This window comes from Narcine bancroftii, chromosome 3, assembly GCF_036971445.1.
Source record: "Narcine bancroftii isolate sNarBan1 chromosome 3, sNarBan1.hap1, whole genome shotgun sequence".
Lineage (NCBI taxonomy): Eukaryota > Metazoa > Chordata > Chondrichthyes > Torpediniformes > Narcinidae > Narcine > Narcine bancroftii.
Genome location: NC_091471.1, coordinates 155,527,611 through 155,551,938, shown reverse-complemented (window position 1 = coordinate 155,551,938; position 24,328 = coordinate 155,527,611). Strand labels below are relative to the sequence as shown.

The following is a 24,328-nucleotide window of genomic DNA, read 5'->3' as shown; positions in this document are numbered from 1 at the left end:
AAGAGGTTACATTTATACTGGAGCTTGAGTGCAGTAAAGCAAATCAGTGAAAAATAAACAACGTGGCAAAACACTTTGTCAAAGGACAAAAGGGGGGAGAGTCAGGAAATTTGTGACTTAAGGCTGAAGCATCAATGATGGAACATTTGTGCTTGTGAATAAGCAAGAATGCATAACTAAGGGAGGTTTGCATTTCCTTGAGGCTTGCAAGGCTGGAGGAGATTGTAGTGATGGGGAAAGGCAGGGGGTGAGGATTGTGGAAGTTCAAGACAAGAATGATTTTTGTGTCAAGATGTTCTCTTTCAAAAGCTGATGATGATTGTTATTTTAGTCAGGATAATGTGAACTATTTTGTAACCACGTAAGAATACACCCCTCTCACTGTAGTAACTGTAGTGTACCACTGTGGGGCATATGAATAGATAGGGATTTAATTTATGTCCTCATGGCTTTGAAGGCTCTGGCTGTGTCTATAGCTTCGGCCAGCTTCAAGCTTCAAGACTTTTGCACTTTGGGATGGGCACTCGCCTATATTAGTTGATGAACAAATCTTTCCTCTATATCCTTAAATCTGCATTTTGCAGCAACAATTTTGAATCCAGTGAGGAAGTTATCAACAGTTTATTCAGTCTCTTGCATGAAGCCTTGAAAATCATGGCATTCTAATTCTATAATTAAACCTGGGTTCAAGGTGAGAAGCAAACTTTGCAAATATCTGCTCTGGATCATTTTTCTCCACCTCTGTAAGCTCCCAGCTATTAAATAAGTCAAGGCCTCACTCCCCTGTCCAGAGAAGTATATAACTGACCTTCTCCTCTGCTGTTGCATTTTTTAAATAGCTTTTGAATGCTAAATTGAACTTTTTTAATGATTCATTAATGTCTTCAGCCTCCCAATCCATCACTGGGTGAACTGCTGTTGCTCCAGGCATTTTTTCCAATAATGTTTTTTCTCTTGTTTCCCTTCGTATTTCAGTAACTTACAATCAATTATATGGCTTTATTCTTGTTCTCTTATACTGCTGCCACCATATTATGTCTCTGTGTTACTTGGGAGGCTTCTTAAATAACTTAGAGATGCAAGATTCAAATAACAGAAGAAACTTTACTTACTGATGCCTTCCACCATCTCAGGAAACTGTTCACACACACTCATATACATACTCCTCACAGTGGCGCACTACAGTTACTACAGTGAGAAGGGTGTATTCTTAAGCAGTTACAAAATTGTTCACATTATCCTGACTATATAAGAATGATCAATCACCAGGCAATTAGTCTTAGGTACTCGTTGTGAGCCATGACAAGGTGGACATGGAAGTTAATTTTAATAGTATGAAGATGAGTGAACCAGGAGATGGTTTAACATGGAAAAAAAATTTAGGTCAACTTTGATGTGGCATTCAAATAATGTTTGCAGAGGTGGAAATGGGCAGTTCGCTCAGCTTTGGATATAGATGCTTCAAATTGCAACAAAAATAAGTTAGGAGATTCAACAGATGATGGAGGGAAATGGACAGTTTCATTCAGCACCTTTCTTGAGACGTTGAAGGTAATCTGTCCATTTCTCTCTATGGATGTCGCCTGACCTCCTCGTTTGCTTAAGATTTCAGAATCGGCTGTTTATTGTGTTTCAAGTGGGCTCCCTGATCTTGGAAAGTTATCAGGCTGATGGATAGAATCACTGGTTACTCATGTAATCTTGTGTGTGTGTGTGTGTGTGTGTGTGTGTGTGTGTGTGTGTGTGTGTGTGTGTGTGTGTGTGTGTGTGTGTGTGTGTGTGTGTACGTGTGTGTGTGTATAGGAGTGCATTGGAGTCATAACCTTCAATGTTATCAGTGATGATTTGAAATCTCCACAAAAGCTGTGCTCAAAACACAATTTACAAAATCACATGATGACAATAGAGTGGAAGGACACTGTTCTATACTTGGTGTATGTTAGCAGGTCATTCGTTTGAGTGCTACTGGTACCATGTAACCCAGTACTATCTCTCGCATGGTCAGGTGGTTGACAACTAAACTGGCTCCCCCTTCAGGCTTGCCTTGGGTGGAGGATGGCTGGACACCCTGCAGAATGAAAAACAAGATCTGTCAAAGGGCAGACAAACCCTCTTGTAGGGTCAATGACCATCTAGAAAACACATGCCATGAAGCACATAAATGGCATCCCTTGCATCGAAGCTTGGTCTGGCCATTCACTGCAACAGAAATTCCCTCAGCTATCTTGGACCTCACCATGCCACTGGATCTAGGAGAGGATGTCAAGAGGGTGGGTCTGGACCTGTGTCACCCTCTACTCACCTAAATCCATTCATGCAAACGCTGTTCTTTTCTGAGGAATGGGGTATCCTCATGTCGAACCTCACAAACTGACTGAAAGGAGCCATCATCATCCTATAGGATGGGTAGCTGGAAGATATTAGTAATACAGCTTCCCATTCTCTTGCCATCTCCCTCTGGCACTGCATATTCTTTCCTCTAAAACTCCTAACCACACACCATTACTGGTTCACGTGCCAGTCATCTTAATTTTATATCCCTTGTTTTCTTTAACTTTTTGCTAATTGGAGCAACTTCTCTATTTTCAATGTAACTTTCATGATTTTAATTTATTTTGAATATTTTATTTAAAATTTTACAACCATGATTCCATACAGAGTAATTAAGACAAAATATATCATCAAAACAAACATGATTTATATAATAAAAAAACAAAAAAATCATCCCTAACCACTTATTACTAATCATCCCCCCTCTCCCAACATCCCAACACTTAAACCTATAATAACCCTATTAACCCCTAAAAGAAAAATAGAAAAGGAAATGGAGAAAAAGATAAAAATGGAAGTATTTTTTTAAACTTTATTTATTCATTCAAAAAATAAATAATATGACGTATACAGTAATTAAATATGAACATTTATATATATAAAGAAAAGAACCCCCCCTTCAACCAACTCTCCTAAGGAGAGCCATAAAAAAGAAAAAAGAAATAATATAAAAAATTAAATATACATATTAAAATCAAATCAATATAAGTTCAAATGTAAATATTCCAAGTATAACAGCCACTTATTAATAAAAAAATTATAATTATCATGTGAAACATATGTAATTTTTTCCATTATTAAACAATATTTCATCTCATTATGTCATCTATTAATATCAATCATATTTGTATCTTTCCACATACTAACAATACATTTTTTCACTACTGATAAAACTAAATATACAAAAGCAAGCTGAAACTTATCTAATCCCAAACCTTTCAAAGGTTGCAAACTACACAATTAAAAAAAACTGTTGGATCTAAAACTATTTTAATCTTATACAGATATTCTAAAAACGATTGAATTTTTTTCCAAAAAGATTGTGTATGTATACATAACCAAACAGCATGAAAAAAAGTTCCAACCGTATCACCACATCTAAAGCACAAATCTGATTCATTAAAACCATATTTTTAAAAATTTTTCAGGTGTCAAATATAATTGATGTAAAAAGTTGTAATTAATCATTGCATAATGTGCATTTGTCAATCTAGTTACACTAACTTAACATATATCTAACCAATCCTCTTCAGAAAAAAATAAAACCAATATCCGCTTCCCATTTAATTTTAGATCTATCCCAACCCTTTTTATCCATACCATCCTGTAATATTTGATACATAGATGATATATAACCCTTCTCTGGTACCTTCATAAGAAAAGTCTCAAACTTTTGTCATTTTAGGTAAAATCATACCTCTACCAAACATACATTTTTACCAAAGATCGAATTTGATAATAAAGAAATAAAGAATTCTTATCAATACCAAAATATTCCCTCATTTGATTAAAAGATAAAAACTTACCCTCTTTAAAACAATCCCCCAAATTTTTTGCACCTTTAAATCTCCAATGCAATAAACTTTATGTATTGAAAAAGAAATAAGTTGATTATTATACAATGGAGTCAAAGCCAATAATTTTACCCCTAGAACCTATCATTTTATTTTTCTTTTTCCATAACTTCATTAAATGTTTTAGTATAGGCACATAACAAATTTATATTCCACCTAAACAAAAATTGATATATTTCAAATTCAGAAATACTTGCCATCTCAATTTTAGCCCAACTAGGAGGCCATACCAAATCCATCAATGAGCTAATAAATTTAAGTTGGGCTGCCTCATAATAATTTTGAAAATGTGGTAAACGTAATCCCCCTAACTCATATTTCCAAGTTAATTTATTCAAAGCTACTCTTGAAAATTTACCCCTCCATAAAAACTCCCTAACCATTTTAATTAAATCTTGAAAAAAATTTTTATCAAGTAAATACGGAATAGATTGAAACAGATATTGTATACGTGGAAAGATATTCATCTTAATTGTATTTATCCTTCCCACTAAATTAATAGGTAAATCTTTCCATTTAATCAAATCAGTTTTGATTTTTTTCATTAACGGAGCATAATTTAATTTATATAAAGATTGATAATTAACATTCAAAATTATACCCAGATATTTAATTTGGTCAGTCCACTTCAAATTAATAATATTCTTATAAACTGAATAATCTCCTTCACTTACTGGTAATATTTCACTTTTTTCCCAGTTAACTTTATATCCAGAAAGACATCCATATTGTATTAAACATTCCTTCAAATACAAAAGTGACTGAGCTAGATTTGTTAAATACACCAATACATCATCAGCAAATAAATTAATTTTATACTCCTCATCTAAAATTTTCATACCTTGTATCTGTGTATTTTGTCTTATCAACTGTGCTAAAGGTTCAATCACTAACGCAAACAAAGCTGGTGATAAAGAACAACCTTAACGAGTTGATCGAGTTAACTTAAAAGATTCAGAAATCAAACCATTCGTCAATACTCTAGCTACCGGTTTACTATATAGAGCCCTAATCCAACCAATAAAGGAAGGACCAAACTTAAATTTCTCCAAAACTTTAAACAAAAAGTTCCATTCAACTCTCTCAAATGCTTTTTCTGCATCTAAGGATATCACCATCAGATGATCTAAAGATTGTCGAAATCTATTAATCAAACTAATCATGCGCAATATGTTATCTGAAGCATATCTATTCTTTATAAAACATGTTTGATCAATATGAATCAACTTTGGTAAAAAAAATGAGCCAATCTATTCGCTAATATTTTAGCTATTATTAAGACGTCTTAATCTGACAGAGAAAGATTTTTCCTTTTATTCATCTAGACATGAATCGATTTCAAGGATTGACTTTTTTTTAGTATCGGCACATTTACAAGGGAAAATACAACAAGCGGAATATAAAAGTAGGGTGATTTCAGATCATTCTCTGTTATATTTTACATATGAAACTTCTGAGAAAACTCAAATAGCTTATCATTGGAGATTTAATACAATGTTGTCAAAAATATGGAATTTATTGATTTTTTGAAAAAACAAATAAATTTTTTTTGAAAGAAAATTCTAATTCTGTTCAAAGTAAGTTTGTATTATGGGATGCTATGAAAGCCTATTTGAGAGGACAAATAATTAGTTATACTTCTAAAATAAAAAAAGAATCGATTAAATCAAAGTCTTGAATTAGAGAAACAGATCGATGAGTTAGAAAAGGAATTTCAGAAAGATGCTACAGAAGATCAGAAAATAGAATTATCTAGGCTGAAATTGAAATATAATACTTTGCAATCTTATCAATTTGAATGTGTGATTAATAGGACTAAACAAAGGTATTACGAATGGTGAGAGAAAGCACATAAGCTATTGGTGTGCAATTAAAAAAAGAACAGATATTGAGGACGATTAATGCTGTTAGACGGAATTTTCTTATTACTTATAAATCTCGTGAGATTAATGATGAATTTTATTCATTTTATAAAAAGTTATATACATCTGAAGGAAAACAAGAAACTGGATCGATTGATCTTTTTTTTATCACAGTTCAATTTACCGATATTAGAGGATGGAGATATACAGGAGTTAGAAGAACCATTTACTGATTCGGAAATTAAAATGGCTGTGCTGGAAATGCTGAATGGTAAATCGCCTGGCGATGATGGATTCTCAGTTGAATTTTATAAAATTTTTCATGATGATTGGGGACGTATTACGTCAAATTGGAGAACATTATGAATTACGTGAGTCATGTTCTAGTGCTTTAATTACAGTAATTCCTAAAAAAGATAGAGATCCTTTGAAAGTATCTTCATATAGACCAATTTCGTTGTTAAATGTAGATTATAAAATAATAAAAAAGGAAATTGAAGAGAAATAACCAGAAATAACACATTAATTAATCATCGTGTGATGGGGACGTCCCGCCACATCCAGGTCCAGGTCTTTAAAGTTTTAAATCCATATAATCCAAGTAAGGGCTCCAAACCTTTCTAAAAACAAAATATTTATCTCTCAGCTTATGTGTTAGTATTTTCCAAAGGAATACATTATCTCAATTCTGAATGCCATCATTGTAAATTAAGTTCTATTTGATCTTTCCACATTAGTGTCATACACTTCTTCACTACTGCTAACGTTAATCTTAAAAAAGCTATTTGAAATTTGTCCAGACCTAATTTCAAACAAATTGTACTTGTATAACTAATTTTAAAAATTTAATTAATGGATCCAAAGAAAATTTAGTTTTAAAAACATTTTGTAGAAATTCTCTAACCCTAGACCAAAAAAGTTTAACTTTTTCACATGACCATACTGAATGCAAAAAAGTTCCCTTCTCCTGCCAACATTGAAAAGGCAAGCTGATTAGTGGGATGCAGTGATATTGGTCAGGAACCAATAAGTCACCAGCAGCAAACCTGCACTATCAGATTATATCTTTTTAATCGTTCCAGAGTTCAATATAATTGATGTATAAAATTATAATGAACAAGTCTATATCTAGCATTAATAATCTTAGTCATACTATTTTTTCAAATAGTTTTCCAATGGTCTATACTAAATTCCACCCCTAAATCCTTTTCCCATTTTAATCTTGACTGATGTAACTCTATTTTTTGTTGAAGTAATTTATACATTTCAGATATAAATCCTTTCTTTCCAACTTCCCAAATTATCATTTCAAATTTTGATTCCTTTGGAAGCTCAAAATTTCTCCCCCCAAAAATCATGTACCAATGATTTAATTTGATAATAACAAAAAAGTGTATGGGTTCATATTTGATGTCTTTCTTTTAATCCCTCAAATGATAGATATCGACTTAATTCCATAACAATTGTTCACTGTCTTAATACCTTTCTGATCCCAAATCTTAAGAAGTTGATTATTAATCGTAAAGGGGAAAAGCTTATTCTGATACAAAGGAGTATATCTAGATATTTTACCTTTGGTACCAATTTCCTTATTCACTTTCTCCCATATTCCTGTCAAATGAGACAATATTGTGACTTATGCGAATATAACAACTTTTCATTCCATTTGTGAACAAATAGATCCCTTCTGTTTTCATTAATTGGTTTTAACTCTATGTCTGCCCATGTCAAGAAATTATCAGAGTCAAACATTCTATTAATAAATTTTAATTGAGCAGCTTTATAATAATTTTGAAAATTTGGAAGTTGTAAACCTAATTCATATTTCCATGTTAATTTCTGAGTCGATACACTTTACCATTTTATCTTTACATAAAAATTTTCTCACTATTACATTCAAATTTTTTTTGAATTCCCCCATCATCTGCCCTAGCCACCCCTGCCCCCAGAAACATTAAACACAGAACCACCCCTCATCCCCTTCATCCTCACCTACCGTCCCACCAGCCTCCACATCCAACAAATTATCCGTTGTAATTTCCAGGACCCCACAACCTGACACATTTTCCCTTCTCCTCTCTCAGCCTTCTGTAAGGACTGCTCCCTTGTGCACTCTTCCTTCCTCGTGCATCGCCCCCCACCCACCCCCCCCCCACCCTGACACCTTCCACAGTGGTTGTAGGAATACCTGCAGCTACACCTCCTCCCTCACCACGGTCGGAGATCACAAACAGCAACACTTCACCTGTACCTCCAAAGAACTCATTTACTGCATCCAGTTCACACTCTGTGGCCTCCTCTACATTGGAGAGATTGGTCACAGATTAGGAGATTGCTTCGTCCAGCACCTCCTCTCCGTCTGCAACAAAAGTGACCTCCTTGTAGCCAACCTTTTCAATTCTGTCACGTTCTCAAGCTCACATGTCTGTCCATGGCCTTTCACACTACCCCACCCTGACCACCCGCAGATTGGAGGAACAACACCTCCTTTTTCATCTGGGCACCCTGCAACCCCAGGGTATGAACATTGAGTTCACTGCATCCCATTAATCAGCTTGCCTTTTCCCCCCTCCCCTCTTTAACTAGTTATTCCAGTTCCTACTTCCTTTCTCTCTCCACCTTGCCTAGACTCTTCCCCCCTCCCTCCTGCAGTGTACTCCCCCTCCACCTATCATCTTCCACCCTCACTACCCCCTCTCCCCTTCCCCCCTTTAGTTCAGACATCTCAGATTCCCCCACACCTTGATGAAGGGCTCACGCCCAAAACGTTGGTGATGTATCTTCACCTTTGCTACATAAAGGTACTGTTTGACCTGCTGAGTTTCTCCAGCATTTGTGTGTTTTTTCTCCTGACCATGGTGCCAACAGAATCTTGTGTTTTACATCTGATTACTTTACAGGAAGAATAATGTGCATCGGTCAATAGCATAAATTCACTTTTCTCCCAATTAACTTTGTATCCAGGTAATTCCCCATATTCCCTTAATCTATCCTGTAAACTTTCGATGAGTTTCTTAGTTCTGTTAAATAAATCAACACATCATCAGCAAATAAATTAATCTTAAATTCATCCAGACCCATTGTAATGGCCTTTATCTCACTATCTTGCCTTATTAACTGTGCTAAAGGTTCCATCACCAATGCAAATAATGCAGGTGACAGAGGACAACCTTGCCTAGTTGATCTCTCGAACCTAAAAGGTTCAGATAAAAGTCCATTTGTCACAACTCTAGCTCAAGGATTGAATCACCAATGATATACAAGGACTGCCTAAAGAAATCTCTTGGTGCCTGCCACATTGACCACCACCAGTGGGCTGATATCGCTTCAAACCGTGCATCTTGGCGCCTCACAGATTGGCGGGCAGCAACCTCCTTTGAAGAAGACCGCAGAGCCCACCTCACTGACAAAAGGCAAAGGAGGAAAAACCCAACACCCAACCCCAACCAACCAATTTTCCCCTGCAACCGCTGCAACCGTGTCTGCCTGTCCCGCATCGGACTTGTCAGCCACAAACGAGCCTGCAGCTGACGTGGACATTTACCCCCTCCATAAATCTTTGTCCGCGAAGCCAAGCCAAAGATATATCAGTAAAACAAGTGAATGATCTGACCAGAGTTTAGACTGAAAATCAACCGATATCACATTACCTTATAACTGAGCTGATAACAAAAATAAATCAATTCTAGAATAAGTATCATACTGAGTTGAATAATATGAATAATCTCTCTTTTGGGTTTAATTTTTTCCATATATCAATCAAATTCACTTCCTTCATCAAAAATATTAATTTTTTAACCATCTTTGTCCTAGTTGTCAATTTCCCTGATTTTTCCACTAAAGGATCTAAACAACAATTAAAATAACCTCCAATCATAATTTGATTGTGCTAAATTAAGAAAAACTTCTTGAATAAACATCTCATCATCAACGTTTGGTGCGTAAATATTCACAAGTGTCCAAGAGTCTGAATAAATTTTACAATTTATTATCAGATCTCTTCCCCTGACTCATACAGATTCTGAACTAAATGACAAATTTTTATTAACTAATATTGCCATACCTCTAGCTTTTGAATTAAAAGAGAAAGCAAAAACCTGACCAACCCAATCTCTCTTTAATTTTTAATGTTCCTGTTCGATTAAATGTGTCTTGCAAAAATGCGACATCTACCTTTAATTTTTTAATGTAAGCTAACACTCATCTTAATCAGATTATTGAGCCATTTGCATTAAATGTTGCAAATTTTGAATTAGCCATCTCATTTCACTACCATCCAAACCCATATAGCAGGACCCCCATCCACATAAAACACTAAAATTAATAAGCATCTTCAACAAAATAGACAATATCAAATAAAGAATAAAGACCCTCCCCAAAAAAAGGAAAAAAAAGAAAGAAACCCTATTTTCCAAGGAGAACAATGCTGGCTTTAGTCCATCCAATTAACTGAAACCCTCATCCTGAAATCATTCAATAAATCCATTCTGCATCTCTCCTAAGCCTTTACATCTTTCTTGAAGTGTGGTGCTCAGAACTATTTGTTGTTACACCAGTATTATCATGGCCCACCCTTCCTTATTCTTGAACTCAATGCCCAAGATCCTGCAGGCATATTCTCATGTGCTTCGCCATTTTTATTGAGCTACACACACATATCCAAGGTCTCTGATTAACCCTTTTGTTCAAGTTTATCGTCATCTGATTGATAAACTGACAAAACAGTATCCCTGCAGTCCACAGTGCGCACACAATACACAGTACATAAAGATCATATAAATTATCAAATTAAATATATATAAATATTTGGGATGATTGTCACAGTTACAGGATAGTGTTCATCAATCTCACAGCCTGTGGGAAGAAGGTATTTCCCAGTCAAGCAATCCCGGTTTTGATGCTCCTGTTTGGTAGTGGGTTAAAGATACTGTGCGCTGAATGGAAAGTGTCTTCTATAATTCCTTAAGGCCTATTCAGACATCCCTCCCAGTAAATGTTGTCTATGGAGGAAAGGGTGAGCCCAGTGATCCTCTCAGCTGTTATATTGATTCTCTGTATCACCTTCCTGTCTGCTGCTTTACAGCTGTCATACTATTTTGAATTACACTCTACTTTATGAACTAAAATTGCTCAGGTGGGTACTCTTAACCACAAGCTGAATAAGTTATTTCTTTTCTTTCTTTCTTTGGTTTGGCTTCGCGGACGAAGATTTATGGAGGGGTATGTCCACGTCTGCTGCAGGCTCGTCGGTGACTGACAAGTCCGATACGGGACAGGCAGGCACGGTTGCAGCGGTTGCAAGGGGAAATTGGTTGGTTGGGGTTGGGTATTGGGTTTTTCCTCCTTTGTCTTTTGTCAGTGAGGTGGGCTCTGCGGTCTTCTTCAAAGGAGGTTGCTGCCCGCTGAACTGTGAGGCGCCAAGATGATTTTCTTTAACCTTATCAGTCAAAGCAACCGTAACTTCTTTTTGGCCTCTTGATTTCCCTCTTAATATTTTTTTTCCTGGATTTTTAGCTCCTCAAGTATTGTATCTCATTTGCTTCATGTTGCCTATACCTGTTAAATACTTTCTAAACCAGATCCCCGATGTCCCTTGAAAACCAAGGTTCTTTCTGCCTGTTAACTTTGCCTTTAATTATTAAAGGAACCCACAAACTTTTCACAATTGAAGATCTCCCGCTTATCAAGTACATCTTAACCAGAAAACACTTGCCCAAACCACACTTTCTAGATCTTTTCACATATTTTCTCAAAATTGGCCTTTCTCCAATTTAGCATCGCAACCTATCCTTATGCATATTTATCTTGAAACTAAAGGCATTATGATCACTGGACCCAAAATGTTCCCCTACACATACTTCTGTCACCTGTCCTGTCTTGTTTCAAACCAGTTCTTTGAATTAGTTCCTCTTGTGCATTTCTCAGTTTTCATACGACATGCAATAAAAAAAGAAAATGAATTGGAAGCTACCTTAACCAAGATGTTTGTTTAATCATGAAATATTGTATTCCAAAATTTGTCAATAGGGGTAGTGAAGGAGTATGGTTATAGCTTATGGATCTAATGAATAATAATAAAAATGTGCTTTGAGCCTCTTGTGTGGGCCTTTACATTGTACTTTGGTAGCTGCAAATCTAAGTAAATCATTTTTTGAAAAATGTAATTTATAAACTATTGGGAATGTACGTATGCATTTCTTGAATACCTCAACTTGCAGTGTGTGTCAGTCTATGGTTAAACAATGCAAAGGCCCCTCGTGCGTGATTCATTGCTCTGTTATCTCCCTTTTAGCAAGTTGAGAAGTGATTGTGTCAAATTACCCAATGTTTAACAAAAATACTTTTTTCACGTTTTGAGAATTTATAACCTTAATGTATCTTCTAATCTTTAGTATTTTATCTCAACTGGAATGCTGAATAGCCAAAATGCATCTAAATTTGATTTGTTATACTTTGTACATTCAGATTTGAAGTAAGTAGAAATTTCTTGCTCTGTCATGTTTGGATTAATAGCTTTAATGATGTGTAATAAAATTAACATTTTTTTAGCCTCCTGCTCTACTTGCTATGCCCCTATGACTGTGTAGCTCAATAAGACAACAACACCATCTACAAATTCACTCACAATACCATGGTAGTGGATTCTATTAAAAGGGGAAATGAGTCAGCATACAGGAGGGAGATTGAAAACTTGGCTGAATGGTGCAATCAGAGGTGGAGAGAGTGAGCAAATTTAAGTTCTCCACAGTCACTTTCTTGGAGGATCTTTCCAGAATCCAACACACCAATGGCATCCTGAAGAAATCATGTAAGTGCCTCTACTTAGGAATTTGTGGAGGTATGGTATGACATTGGAAGCCCTGGAAATTTTTTTAGAGATGTGTGGTGGAAAGTGCACTGATCGGCTGCATCGTGGTCTGGTATGGGAACACCAATACCCCTGAGCAGAAAACTCTTGACAAGGTAGTCCCAGGACATCACAGGCAAAACCCTTTCCATCATTGAGAACATCTACAGGGAAGACAACCATTGAAGAGCAGCAGCAATTATCAAGGATCCACAAGCTCTGTTCTTGCTGCTACAATCAGGAAAGAGGTATAGGTGTCACAAGGTTTAGGAACAGCTGTTACCCCTCCACCATCAGACACCTCAACAACAGACTCAATTAGGGACTCATTTAAAGAATCTTACTTTTGTACTTTATTGATTTTGTTTTGTTTCTCTGTATTGCACAGTTTGTTTATACATGTCTTTATTTGTTTACAAGTATAAATTGAGTACAGTTTTTTTGCTCTATCAATAAGTGGTCATTCTACTTTGCCTATAGGAAAAATTAATCTCAGGGTTGTCTGTGATGTCATGTATGAACTCTGACAATAAATCTGAAATCTGAAAATGGAAGTTTTGTGAATTGGGCTCATTTCCACTCATTTGTCCACATCAGACTTGAGTCCTACCTCTGTAATCTTACACCCTTTCTCTCTTTCCCCTTTGGATGTTACTCCATTCACTACAAGTGACCTCAGGTTCAGGTTTCTGACTTGTATCACCAACCATAAATAGAACAAAGTCATTCTTCTGTTCTGTAATGTGTGACGTACTGAACTTGAGCACCGCAAGCTTCCCTTTAATCATTATGTCATGCTCAGACCCAGGCAGTAAGTATTCTTGACACCTGCAGACTTTTGTGTTTTACTCCAGTAAGTATTCTTCGACAGATTGAGAGTTGATTCGGGAATTGCAGCTGAGCTTAGGCCCAACTGCACTTGGACAAACATTTATTTTGGAGGATAGAGAATCCTTGGTGATGGCTTTCCTTCCCAAGTGGGATATGATCAGTGCACTTCCATGTGGGATCAGCTTGGTCTGTACAAATGAGCAATCAAATTTGGGACTTGAACTGTATGGTTCAGTGTAACAGCTCACTGTTTGCCATGGTGACAGTGAAAAGTTATCTGAAGTTGAGATGGATTTGTTTAATTAGGCCTGATAATTAATGCAGTCTTCTTCAATTAAGGTATCTAGTTCTTATCCATATTCTGTCCCATATTTTCATTGAGTATTCATGTTACTTGAGATACAAAAAATTATGTTAGTACTTATTATATGAATGTGGAGGTTTAATTCACGTGGCCTCTTCTGATTTTAACTAAAGTATGAAATACTGAAATTTTTATTTTATTTTTAACATACACTCTTGAAGGGCCTTCCGGGCCATGAAACCCATGCTGCCCATTTGGACCTAATTAACCTACTAACATCGTATGCTTTGAGAGTAGGAGGAAACCGGAGCATCCAGGAGGGGAAAAACACATGCAAGTTACAGGAGAACGTACAAATTCCTTACAGATAGCGCCGGATTCGAACCTGAATCATTAGCGCTGTTATAGCATCGAGTTATTTGCTACATTAATCGTTTCCACCCTTTAACCTGTACTAAATGTAAAACCAACTTAATCACATGAATAAACTGAGAGGAATAACTGTGTGGAGTTCAATGGGATGATGTCGTCTTGTTTTTCTTTGAAATTAAATTGTATAAATGGGGTGTTGTCCTGAATAGGAAGCAACTTATCTGACTGGCATGGGTCCATACAGCATTACTGGATAAGATGCTGTACATGCCTTGGCCCCATGAGACTTAGTTTCCCACACTGTAATACTTGCCTTGTATCTCTTATTCAAATTGCCACCCAGTTTGAAGTCAAGGAAATAAACATTGTTTCAATAAACTGTAATTCAATAATGAGTTTTAGTTGCTAAATAAATGTTAATTTTGCACTTGTGTTAAAATTGATTTTAAATTGTATTGAATAAATACAAAAGAGTGGACCTTGAATTTGCTATTAATGCAGATTTTTGACATTGCAGTTAGGTATGTTGGACTACAAGGCCTTTGGAGAAGATAGATATCTATTATCTATAGTTCCATAGAATTACACTGCTTCAAAGATGTCTAATAAATCATCTGAATTCTAACTTGTGTACATCCTGTTTATCTTTGACTTCCTCGCGTTCTGTGTTGGTGGGGCTGATTGCAGCAAGTCATTGTCATGTTTAATATTTGCCATTCTGTATACCTGCGACCTCTGCCACTTATGACCATCCATACGTGCTACTGAAAAAAATATGATAGTGAGCGTCTCTCTGCTGCCATTTGGTAAGCATCGTAAGCTCATGAAAAAAGATGGCAAGCAAGAGGAAAAACCTGATAGATCTGGCAAGAAGCCGAGGAGTGCTTGATTTGGAATTGAAAATGACTTGATTTATGACTTTTACATGTCATGCTAACATATTTATGCCCATTTCAAGATATGACCTGTCGGTCAGAATGGAACTCGGATGTTTTTGTTGAGAACCCTGATACTCATGATAATCTGTTCATCTTTATGTGGTTGTGCTGATTTCTAGCAACTTTGACAAATGACTTACGAATACAGCATAACTTGTTAGGCAGGTACTTTCCCCATGTTTTCTGTTTTTCTAACATTCTGACTTTCTCTTGGGAAATGCGTGATAATTTAATGATATGGCTCCATTGAAGATTTGATCTTGAGTTTCACAAGGTTCAGTCTCTCTCTTGGGGTCCCCATACCAGTGTCTCAGCTAATTGCGAGTCCACACCAGAGTGAAGGACTTAACATGTATTACAAGATGACGTCTCAGCACAGTTGAAGGAACACTACTTGGTCCATGACCATAATTCAAATGATTTGGTTAACCTGAAGTGCTACTTACATATGTAGAAGATGTCATGCTGCCCTTTAAAGTGTAGATGGTTTCCTAGTCAATGTTTGTTATTAACCAACACCACCGAACTGATTAATTAGTTGTTTTTCTGATTTACTGCTTGTGAGTTCTTGCTGTGCATATGTTGGCATAAGGTTTGTTTACATAAAGAAATTGACTTTATTTCAAGAATAATTAATTAGTTTTGGATGGTTGAGGTATGTGAAAGTGCTGTGTAAGTACAAGTTTGTTCAGTTGTTTTCTCTGAGTATTTGAACTCAAGTTCAAATGTGGATTTAAGGAGGTAGATTATTTTCTTAATATTACACATTTCCAAGTTTTTTCTTACCTATCTTGCCTTCTGCTTCTGTTTTGCCTCATCTCCAGGATGGTCAGCTGATTTATTGTAGATAAGTAAGTTATTTCCACAAGGGAACATGTTATTTTAGATCTGATTCTGTGTAACGAGGTAGGTAGTCAGAGATGATTGTATGATTGAATTTCTTCTACAGATGGAGGGTGAAAAAGTAAGATCAAAAAAACAATGTCTTATTCCGAAAAAAAGACTACAATTCAATGAGTGAGGGGCCGACTAACGTAGACGGGGAATACAGGGTGTACGGTGGGATAGTTGAGGGAGAGCGGAAAAGTTCAAAGAGCTTTTTCACTTCGTAACAAAAGTATCTTCCAGAAAGAGTAGGAAGAGGCAACCTTGGATAACTGAGGAAACAAAGGAAGGCATCAAATTAAAAACTTGTGTACGAAATTGCCAAGAATAGTAGAGAACTGGAAAATTGAGAAAACTTTAAAAAGCAATAAAGTATCAAAGAGAAAGCAATAAAGAATGGGGAGGTAGATTATGAAAGTAAACTCGCTCAGAATACAAAAACAAAGTAGAAATTTTATAAAATTATAAAGTGAACATGAATCCATGGAACATGAGAAGTGGAGTTAATAACAGATAATGTGGAAATGGCTGGGCCTTTGAAAACTATTTTGTGTTGATCTTCAAAGTGGTGTGAGAAAGAGTGATGTTAAAGATGCAATGGGAGGTGAGGACTTATCAATAAAGATAGACAAGCCCTCTTCTCCTGATGGAATGCACTCTAGGGTACTGCAAGAAAGGGCAAATGTCATACCACTGGTAAAAAAAAAGTTGTAGACAAAAAAGGCAAATAATTATTCTGTAGTTAGCTTAATATTTGGAGCCGTGAAAATGCTTGAAGCTATAATTAAGGAAGAAATAGTGGGGGATCTAAATGGAAATTCTTCTATCAGGCAGCATGGATTCAGGAAGTTCAGGTAATTTTTTTTTTAAAAAACAAGTAATAATTTCAGAGATACAGCACGGTTATAAGCCCTTCCCTCCCCCGAGGTTGCACTGCCCAAATGCATCCAAGTGACCAATACTAACTCTGTAATTTGAGAGGAAACTGGAGCACACAGGGAGAATGTACAGATTCCTTACAGCCAGTGCCAATTTGAACCTGGGTTGTAGTCACATTGCGCCAACTGTGTCGCCATTAGTTTAACTAACTTACTGGAGTTCTTTGAAGATATATACAAGCACCATGGATAGAGGGGAACAGGTGGTTGTTGAGTACTACGATTTCTAGAATTTAATTTAATAAGATGCTGCATAAAAGATTTCTGCATAAAATAAGGATTCAAAGAGTTGGAATAATATATTACCGTGGATAGATGATTGGTTAAGGCAGAGAGTTGGAATAAATGAGTATTTCTATGATTGGCAATCAGTGGTGAGTGGAGTCAGTGCTGGACCTACAACTATTCACAACTTCATGGCATGGTTGGCATAGAGGTGAATGCAACACTTAAAGCGCCAGTAATCTCGGTTCGAATCTGGCACTGTCTGCAAGGAGTTTATTTCTATGATCTCTATGGGTTTTCTCGAAATGTTCTGGTTTCCTCCCACCCTCCAAAATGTACAGGGTCAGTTGGTTAAGATCCTTTGTTGGATAGAACCCCAAAAAGTATAAAGAAATCAAAGATGGCGATACAAATTTGGGCCTTGATGAAGGATTTAAATTTGGTGGATATTTGGAGGAGCGTTAATCCTACAGAGAAGGATTTTTCTTTTTATTCGTCTCGACATGATTCATTTTCTAGAATAGATTATTTTTTAGTATCGGCACATTTACAAGGAAGTGTATTACAGGCAGAATATAAAAGCATGGTTATATCAGATCATTCTTTATTATTTTTTTCTTATGTAAGTTCAGAAGTGGTACGTTCATCTTATAGATGGAGATTTAACACAATGTTGTTGAAAAAAACAGAGTTTGTTATTTTTGTTAAAGAACAGATTACTTTTTTTGTCTGAAAATGCTAATTCAGTAAAAAGTCATTTTGTGTTATGGGATGTGTTAAAAGCTTATTTAAGAGGACAGATTATTAGCTATATCACTAAAGTTAAGAAGCAGTATATGACAGAAAGTTTAGAATTAGAAAAGCAAATTGATGAATTGGAGAAGGAATTTCAGAAGGAAGTGACAGAAGATTTTAAAAAAGTGGCTTTGACTAAATTGAAATTGCATTATAATGCATTGCAGACTTATCAATTTGAACGTTTAATTAATCAATCTAAGCAGTGTTATTATGAGTTGGGTGAGAGGGCACATAAGGTACTAACGTGGCAGTTAAAGAAGGAACAGGTTTCATGGATTATTAATGCTGTAAAAAAGAATTCAATAGTTACCTATAAACCTCAGGAAATGACCAGTTTTATTCATTTTATTAAAAATTATATACTTCTGAGGGGAAACAGGATAGTGGTTCTATTGAATCTTATTTATCTAAGTTAACGTTATCAGCTTTAGAAGAGGAAGATGTTATCGATCTGGAAGCTCCATTTACAGAATTAGAAATTAAGGTGGCTATGTTGGAAATGCCCAATGGGAAGTCACCAGGTGATGACGGGTTTTCAGTGGAATTTTATAAAACTTTTTATGAAGATTTATTTTCGGTGTTTGGGGAGGTATTACAACAAGTGACTGAACAGTATGAGTTACCAGAATCTTGCTCTAGTGCTTTAATTACTGTAATCCTGAAAAAAGATAGAGACCTGTTGAAAGTGTCTTTGTATAGACCTATTTTTTTAATTGAATGTTGATTATAAAATTATAGCAAAACTGTTAGCAAATTGACTTGCTAAGTATTTACCTAAATTGATACATGTTGATCAAACAGGTTTTATTAAAAATAGAAATGCTTCAGATAATATTCTTCAATTGATTAGTTTGGTCAATGCATATCGACAGCAGCCCAACCATCCAATAGTGGTTGCGCTTGACGCGGAAAAAGCCTTTGATAGGGTCGAATGGGATTTTTTATTTAAAGTATTGGAGAAGTTTAAATTTGGCCCTTTTTTATTGGTTGGGTTAAAGCTTTCTATACAAACCCGACTGCTAGGGTGATGACAAATGGTCAAGTTTCATCATCGTTTAAATTGACGCATTCAACTCGACAACATTGTCCATTGTCACCAGCTCTGTTTGCATTGGCTATTGAACTGTTAGCTCAAACAATAAGGCAGAATAAACAAATAAGAGGGATGAGAGTTATGGACGAAGAGTATAAGATTAATTTATTTGCAGATGATGTTTTGATATATTTAACAAACCCAGAACAATCATTGCCACATTTTCGGGAATGTTTATTACAATATGGAACATTATCTGGATATAAAGTTAACTGGGATAAGAGTGCAGTTTTGCCAGTCTGAGAAGGAGATTAATCAGAGTATAAAAACTTTATAAAACTGAAATGGTCTGATGAAATTAAATATTTAGGAATAATTGTAAATACTGAGTATCAATCTTTATACAAGTTAAATTATGTTCCATTATTAAAAAAGATTAAAGCAGATTTAATTAAGTGGAAAGATCTTCCGTTAACTTTAATTGATCGAGTTAATTGTATTAAGATAAATATTTTTCCTCATATTCAATATTTATTTTAATCAATACCGTGTTCTCTTTCAAAGAGTTTCTTTCAGGATTTAAATAAAGTTACGAGAGAATTTTTATGGAAAGGTAAACTACCACGGGTAGCGTTATATAAACTTACTTGCAAGTATGTGTTAGGTGGGCTTCAATTACCTCATTTTCAAAATTATTATAAAGTAGCCCAGTTGAAATTTATTAGTAGATTGATGGATTTGGACCAGTCCCCGAGTTGGGCTAAAGTTAAGATGGCCTGTATTTCTGAAGTTGAGGTATATCAATTTATATTTCGATGGAATGTAAATTTGTTGAGGGAATATAATATGCTGATATTAAAACATCTATTAAAATTATGGATTAAAAAAAATAAGATTTTAGGATCAAAAGGTAAATTGACAATTTTAACTCCATTATATAATAATCAGCTTATTTCTTTTTCAATGTTTAATAGTCATTTAAAGAGTTGGGATTCTAAAGGTATAAAAACATTACAGGATTGTTTTGTAGAAGGACAGTTTCTTTCTTTCAATCAATTGAAAGAGCATTTTGATATTTTGCTGAAAATTCTTTAATTGTTTATTATCAACTTCGATCTTTGGTGAAAAAAATGTATGGTAGAGAGATGATTTTACCTGTATTGACGGAATTCAAGTCTTTGATTTCTTTTATACCAAAAAGGGGATATATTTCTGTTATGTACCAAGTATTACAAGACAATATGGATAAGTTAGAATGGGAGAAGTCTAAGCTTAAATGGGAAAATGATTTAGCTGTTGTTTTTCCTGAAGACTACTGGGCAGATATGTGTCATGACAGTGTTACTAAATTGACGAATGTGCGGTATGGAATGGTTAATTATAATTTTGTACATCAGTTGTATTTAACCCCAGAGAAATTGAAAAAATATGGTTTTAGTAATTCGGATTCTTGTTTTAGATGTGGTGTATGTACTGGAACTTTTTTACATGCTGTTTGGTCTTGTGTGCATGTACAACCATTCTGGGATGAAATTAAGTTAATTTTGGAAAAATTATATAATTTTAAGTTACCATTAGATCTATCTATTTTTTTAATGGGTTATATGATTCCTTTAAGGGGATCATGATTGGATAAATTTCAAATTGCATTTATATATTTAGCATTGTCTGTAGCTCAAAAATGTGTAGCAAGTACATGGAAAGATAATATAGTGATTAATATAATGCGATGCCATAATGAAATGAAAGCTTGTATTGTTATGGAAAAAATTACATATAATCTGCTTGACAATTATTCTTTTTTTGTTTTTAAGTGGTTACCGTATTTGGAATCTATGCATTTAGATATATTTTGATTTATTATATACTTTTAGTTTCTGTTTATATAATTTTAGCTGTACTTCAGAGATGGGGTGGTGGGGGGGGGGTGGGGATTTGATTTATTTTTTTTATCTTGTTTTTTTTTAATTATATATATTCATATAAAATTTTCTTTATGGAATGTATTTTGTATTACTATTAATGATTCTTCAAATAAATAAAGTTTAATTTAAAAAAGGGTCTGCTGGTTAATTGGGTTGTATGGGTTTCATAGGCTGGAAGAGCCTTCTCGCCTCAGTTGTTAAAATTAAATTAGTGCACATTACCCTGAAGCTACTTCAGGAGGAGAATGCAAATAAACATCTGTAACCTATCCAAAGAAAACTAGAGCACCAATCAGCGCAGATTATCCTGAAGTAGTCAAGGACAGACTGTTAATCTCCTGGCAACTGTAAGAGAATTTTATGAATTCTAATTGCTGTTGCTTATAAAAAGGTTGCGTTGATGTGTTGTCCTGAAAACAAAAGGCTGCTTTTCAGTTCCCAATTGAATATTGATTAAGACATTTTGTGGCCTTCAACTGAGTTGGGCAATGGGCTGATGGCTTAAGATGTTCATCTTGGCATAGTGGAGGCATTGCTACCTCTGAGTCCAAAATTTTGCATAGAATTCCAATCTACTAAAGGGGAGGTCCTTCTTTGGAAGGAAAGAATTTGCAGAATCTATATATGGAAAATGCATGAGGAAAGTGGAATTTTTACTAGAGATTAATATAAAAGAAATTTTCAGGGTCAACCCCAATGCATTTTTTTCAAGGTTTGATTGGTTTCCAGTCATTATCCCTATTAATGTGTTTGAAAGACCTGTTCTCGTGATCCCTGTGTGATGAGACTTAGAACTGTGGTGATTGTGGAAATGTTCAAAGCAATGGATTCACAGTGGCCATTTGACTTCACTGTTGTAGAATTTGTTTGCACATTTTTCTTGTGTGTATTGGGACTCTCCTCTCTCTCTCTCTCACCTCCATACTTAATATTACTTGCACAAATTATCCAATTTGCCACTTAGGACATGTTTTTAATATTGATTAGCTACTACATTTGAATGGTGGATTAAGTATGTCCAAATATGTTTTTGGCTAAATGTTGCAATGCATTTTGAGGCAAATTTTCAATGCTTCATAAGATGATGGAGCAATCATTGAATTGCATAATTGGCAGTAGTTTTACACCATACTAGGTTCTGGTTTCTTTTCATGATGTGTGGTGTGTGTGATAGTACAGATTCTATCACCAATGTGTATATGTACAGATTGTCGTGTAGGATTACTGTGATTGGCTGAGACCATAGCCACGCCTACTGGCAGGTCTTAAAGGGTTGCTCCTAGCCAGACCAGGTCATTCTGGACTGGTCGACCTACATGTGATATGCTCCAGTCTTCTAGTTAATAAAAACCTTGGTTTGGATCAACAAGTCTTTGGTTCTTTCGACACAATTTTATTAACTAGAAAGTTTTGAAGGGATGGAGTGTATGCTATGGCTGGAACCACTTGATATCGACCCATAGTCAGCTACAGTCTCGAATGACTTTAAGCACTGGGTGAGGTGCTTCGAAACATACTTACAGCTCTCTGACCCTGCCGCGATAGAGGACAGCCATCGGCTACTAATATTGATGTCTATAGTGTCACTGAGAGTTTACCAGAGCATCCAGGACGCGACCACTTATGCCGCAGCCATGAAAGTGCTGAAAGGGCTCTACGAGCGACCAGTGAACAGAGTCTATGCTCGGTACAAACTTGCAACAAGGAGGCAACAGCCGGTGAATCCTGTAGAGCTTATATTCAAGCACTAAGGGCAAAGGGCAGGGATTATGCCTGCTCAGACAGAACTGCTGCGGAGACCATAGACGATCTCATTCGGGATGCCTATATGGCTGGGGTTCGATCAAATGAGGTGAGGCAGTGTCTGCTAGAGCATGGGGTAGAAAACCTAGAGGATGTGATCTGGATCACAGAGACAATGGAGGATGCGGTCTTAAGTATGGATGTGTACTTTCGGGGCTGGACCCCTTGCTCTGATGTGAATAGGATGCCCTCCCTCTACCCTACTACCCCCAGGCACACTGACGGCCTGTCAGCTGCGGCTACGCTGCCCAATGTGACCCCGAAGTGTTATTTCTGTGGGAGGGACAAGCACAGCAGATTCCAGTGCCCGGTGAGAAAAGCCAAGTGCCAGAAGTGCCTTAAAAATGGCCACTTTGCTGTAGTCTGTTGCTCCAAAATGGCAGCCGTCAAACATAGCGCCTCGTGTGAAGGCCAACCGCCATTCTCCCATTCAAACTCTTCTTCCTCAGAGCTCTCATCCAATGAGAGCAAGGGCTCCAATGCGTGGCAGCGCCTGATGTCACGGGGCAGATGCCGAGTGCAGAAGGTACAACCCACCCTCACCGCAATGACGTTCACCCTCCCTCAGGAAGCAACGTCCGACCAGGCCCCAGCCCCGACCTTAACAGCCACCGCCGCTGCTATCTAGGGATCTGCCGCTGCCATCACTGCTGAGCCAGCCGCCGCCATCACCGCTGAGCCAGCCGCCACCATCACTGCTGATCATGCTGCCACCATCACCACTGAGCCCGCCACCACCATCACTGTTGAGCCCGCCACTGTCGCTACCGCTGAGCCTGCTGTCGCCATTACCGCTGAGCCCACTGCCGATGCTGCCAAACGGGGACTCGCCACCACCGAGACAGCTGACCAGGTACCCGCCACTGCAACTGACGCTAGCAACCTGGTACTCACCGATGCTGCCGATTGGGGACACGCCGCCATGACCGACGCTACTGAGCCGGTACCCACCGCCATGACCACTGACGACCGCCTGTCTGACTGCCCTACCGCTGACAGCAAGCAGCGACCCCCAGCACTTACCGTTGGCTGGCCGAAACCCCCAGCAGTCTGCAGGCAACAACACCAACTCCTCGACACTGATTGTTCAGGCCCGACTGTTTCTGTGACATCATCATGCACACATTGTGTGATGTCATCATGCACACGTTGCATGATATCATTACATAGGACTCCCTTGTCCCCATTACAAGTCACTGCATCAGTAACCCTAGACCAGGACTGCCCCCACCCCCTCACAAAAGCAATGGAACTAATTAAAGTGCATGGACACTATACCAATTGCTTATTTGACTCGGAGGTCAACTGACACCTTTATCCGCCCAGACCTGGCCCATCGTTGAGGACTGACTATTCTCCCCACTGCCCACCAGAGGATTTCATTGGCGACCAGATCACACTCGATCGGGGTAAAGGGGCGACCCTGAAAGTCCAGGGCATCATGTTCACAGACTTCAAACTATTAGTCCTTCCCAATTGTGCGCCTCTATACTGCTGGGACTGGATTTTCAGTGCCATTTCCGAACCGTTTCCCTGCACTTTGGGGGTCCTCACGCTGCACTCTCTGTCTGTAACCACTCCACCCCAGAAGCCTCCTGCCACCCGCCCCCGGGACCTCACCTGTAGCCTCTCCACCCTCCTAGTTGCTCCGCCAGCGCTCTG

At 37.0% G+C, this 24,328-nt stretch overlaps 1 long non-coding RNA gene across 1 annotated transcript; it reads right to left on the bottom strand.

The window, feature by feature from the left end:
• Positions 1-1,908: 1,908 nt before the first annotated feature.
• Positions 1,909-23,772, bottom strand: LOC138757725 (uncharacterized). Its single transcript, XR_011353859.1, has 5 exons — positions 23,690-23,772; positions 15,846-16,002; positions 11,626-11,687; positions 7,340-7,378; positions 1,909-2,068 (listed from the first exon to the last, which is right to left on the bottom strand). It is a non-coding gene; the product is annotated as an uncharacterized lncRNA (long non-coding RNA).
• Positions 23,773-24,328: the final 556 nt, after the last annotated feature.